Consider the following 4,368-nt stretch of genomic DNA (forward strand, 5'->3'; position numbering starts at 1 on the left):
GGGGAACGGAGGTTAGAAAGGGCGAGGAGAGGAGGGCAGGACCAGGGAGCTGTGAGGGAGAGAATACCTTCGCACCCCCAATGGCCCCCCACCAGAGGAAAGAGGGAGAGGAGGAAACCGACACCCATACGTGCATGGAGGAAAGATCTAACCGGAGAGCTGAGGCCAGAAAGGGAGAGGAGAGGAGGGAATGGGAAAGATCGTGGAAAGGCGATACGGAGATCGAGAATGGGGGGAACGCACGGCAGGAAGGTAACCATGTAGGAAGGAATATCCCCACGCCAGAGGAACAAAAGGAGAGGGTTAATGAAAAGGGGAGGAGTGGGCACGAGGAGGATGAGAATGAGGGAGTGATGGGAGTGGTGGGAGTATGAGTGGTAAATGAGTTAGAAGAGAGGAAGAAGGTGAGATCGCAGATAACTGGAAAGAGGAAAGGAGGTAGCAAACAGCAAAACGATGCCCTGTATGGAGGGATGCCTCCTCCCCCCTCCCCTGACGAGCAAATAAGGCAAGAAAAGAAAAGGGGTGGGAAAGAGAAGGTTAGGAGCGTAGCAGTATGCGGAAGAACGGCTAAGAGTTTAACGCAAGAGGATTATTGGGGCCCGGTCACGAGATCTAGGAGCCGGGTGCAAAAGGCACCGCTCTTATAAAAACAGCTACCCCACTGATGGCTAGTCACCCTGACGAAGCCGGCAGGAGGCCGGCGAAAGCTAGGTGTTTTAATGTTTTAATAGTAATAAACTTTTGTAATTTTTTAACCTCCTGGTGGTCTCACTGTGATCCTTCGAACATGAATTTACCCAGGAGTCATCCTCCAATTTTTAGAATTTTAAAGGATATATATATATATATATATGATCCTCTATACATATATGTATATCTCAAAGTTAAAATGTTCATTTAAAAAGATATTTAAAGAGACATTTGTCTTAGTAGGCATTTGTTCTAAGTCTAAATAAAAAAAACATTTGTTTCCAATAAGCTAACACATTGCATTACATTAATAATGTTTGGCTTAAATCTTTAAACTAAATTTTTTTTTAGAGAACAGAAGGTGAAGGACTGGTCCATTGCAGCCACCACCCAAAGTTACTTGACCACCTTGAGTTGAATAAATGTATTTTATTTTAACTCCATTGAGTATGTTTTACATTAGACAGGACTTGCAGAATTAGTCCACCTGGAAGGGATACCCTTACCGGGGGACTTTGCAAAAATTACCATGTCAGACGGCGGATCAGGGAAAGGAGAAAACTCCCTGGAAAGGGAGCCGCTGCCCTGACTGAAACCCTGCCAGATGTCGGGATATGAGAGGTCAGATTCCTCAGGAGAAGAGGTGGTGGAGACACGGGACCACAAACCTCGGTGGTCAATGGACGTCGGAAAGAAAGGCAAGTGGGAAAAGAAGTCAAGAAAGGTGACCCTGAGACGGGGGGCCAACCAACCAGAATGGAAGCAGGAGATGGAGAAATCCTTGCACGCAAGTGAAGAGGAAGGGAGCTGGGCACCATACTCGGGCTGGATCCTAGAGAAAGCTATCGACCTGATGAAGAGAACTCTCAGCTCCCTAGGAGAGGAGAATTCTGAGCCCTACAGACGCCCCAGCTCCTGGAGCCACAAAGGGAGAGACACTGAGGGGGAAGTGGAACCTGCAGCCCCGGGGACATCTGCTGATCCAGTAGTCCCCACCCCCCGCCGACCCACAGATGGCGATCTGGATGGAAGACACTACCACTGACAATGAAGGCACCAATCTATTCTAAGACATCCGCCGCTGGACGTGAAATTCAAAGGGGAGCCAACACGCTTGGGATTTTTCCTAACCCAAGTCCTCAGCTACATGGAGGAATATGTACGGGACATCCCCAGCGACAAAGCCGGTATCCAGATCGTGCAATCTGCCCTGGATGGGCCGGCCGCAGATTGGGTGGTGAACTTGCACGACTCCAATACCCCAGAGCTCAACGACTTCAACCGTTTCATGTCCTCTCTTAGAAGGTGATTTGAGGACCTCCTGGCTGATCGCAAAGCCTTAGAAAGGATTAAAAACGATGAGGCAAGGCAAATGCCCGGTAGCCGAATATACGCAAGAATTCCGGGCCATTGCCAGCAAACTGAACTGGCCGGAAGACATCCTCCTTAGCCATTTCAAAGACGGACTAAATTATGACCTATATGATGCTTGCCTGCCCCGAGGGGACCCACACCAACTTGATGAATGGTACGTCTTGGCAGAGGAAGCAGAGATCGACATATTGAAGAGGCACCACCGAGGAAAACAATGGAGCCGCTTACTGCCTGAGTTGACACGCGAACCAGTGAAACCATCGGCTACGGCCAAGAAGCAAATGGGGTGTTTCAAGTGCGGGAAAGAAGGGCATCGAGCTGTAGAATGCCGCTCAAAAGCCTCCCAACACAACCCAGACAGATCACCGGCCAGCAAATCTGGAAAGTCTCCAGCTAAGCCAAAAGAACCTGCCATGAGAATGATGAAGGGTATGGAATCCCCCACCTCTACTCATCAGGGGGAAAGAACTCCAGCCTACATCGCAGGGCCTGTGGATGCCTCAGACGACAGCTCGGAGGGCGAACCCCTCGTAAGTGGACGCATCGCACCCATTCTCAAGACAGTGACTATATTAATTCCCCCCATGCCCGAAGCCATGAAGGTGAAAGCCTTAATAGACTCTGGCTGCACCTGCTGCCTCATTAGCCCGACGCTAGTGGGGAATCTGGGCATTCCATCAAGGAGACTGGAAGTACGGCTCTTTATGCTTATGCGTGGATTATAGGGCCCTGAATACAATCAGTGAAAGCAACCTATACCCTCTGCCCCTCATGAAAGACATGCTGTCACACCTCTCAAAAGGGAAACATTTTTCTAAACTAGACCTAAGGGAAGCTTACTATCGCATGAGAATTAAGGAAGGGGATGAATGGAAGACCGCATTTAACTGCCCCATGGGGTGCTACCAATTCAAAGTCTTGCCATTTGGATTACAAGGGGGCCCCGCAGTATTCATGCAATTAATCAATGACGCTCTAAGGGAGCACCTATTTAAGGGGGTCCTGGTTTACTTAGACGACATTCTTATCTTCACCGAATCAAAAGAGGAACATGTCAACCTAGTCAGAGTGGTCTTAAAGAAACTGCGAGCCGCCCACCTATATGCCAATCTCTCGAAATGCGAATTCCACCAGGAAAGGATAGACTACCCAGGTTATCGCATATCCCCACAGGGCATTCAAATGGACCCAGAGAAGGTCAGAGCAGTATTAGATTGGGCACCACCCCGCACAAGAAAGCAACTACAAAGTTTCCTGGGCTTCGCAAACTTTTACCGCCAATTCATCCCCTCATTTGCCCAGATAGCCCTGCCCCTCACTAACTTACTAAAAACAAAGGGAGCATCCTCAGTAAAACCTAGCCAGCCACTAAAATGGACAATGGAATGCCAAGCGGCGTTTGAGAGATTAAAGAGACTTTTTTCTGCTGAACCCGTACTGAGGCACCCAGACATGGATAAACCCTTTGTAATACAGGCGGATGCAAGTGATGTGGCAGTGGGGGCCGTACTATTACAAGAAAACGATGAAGGGGTATTGCAACCTTGTGCGTATACATCCAAGAAACTCATGGAAACAGAACAGCGCTGGCCCGTATGGGAGAAAGAGGCATACGGGATACGTTGGTCATTACTCACATGGCTCCAGTTCCTTGAAGGCAACAAAATCCCCTTCCAGGTGTGGACTGACCAGAAAAATTTGGAAGCCCTGAAAACACCCAGGAAGCTCAACCCCAAGCAAGCCCACTGGTCCCAGCATTTTCACCAGTTCCAATTTAAGCTCAAACATTGCCCCAATATAACAGCACGCGAGCCACTGACTCGAAACCGATGATGGTAGAATCACAACTGGCAGCGCCAGTAACCACCAGAGCCCAAGCTAAATTAAAACCACAGCTGGGCAGCCAAACTGGAATTGAATTCCGGAAAAGTTTGGAAACAGATGAATGGTTCCAGAAAAACAAAAATGTGTGCACAATGAGAGACGGGTTGCCTTGGGTGGGGGAAAAGTTATATATACCAACAACCCAAAGAGTCACATTCATGCAGCTTTGCCACAACACAAAATCAGCAGGGCATTTTGGATTTTTAAAAACATTACACTTAATTAAACAGCAATTTTGGTGGCCATCCATAAAAAAGGACATAGAAAGCTACGTGGCCAGCTGCCCAAAGTGTGCAACTGCAAAGAGGTTGCAAGGGAAATCGCCCGGACTATTACAAATAGTGGCAAATCCCTCAGCCCCCTAGAGAGAAATAGCCATGGATTTTATAGTGGAATTGCCAGAAAGCAATGGGAATA

Source organism: Protobothrops mucrosquamatus, unplaced genomic scaffold (assembly GCF_001527695.2).
Source record: "Protobothrops mucrosquamatus isolate PMUCROS unplaced genomic scaffold, P.Mucros_1.0 scaffold271, whole genome shotgun sequence".
Taxonomy (NCBI): domain Eukaryota; kingdom Metazoa; phylum Chordata; class Lepidosauria; order Squamata; family Viperidae; genus Protobothrops; species Protobothrops mucrosquamatus.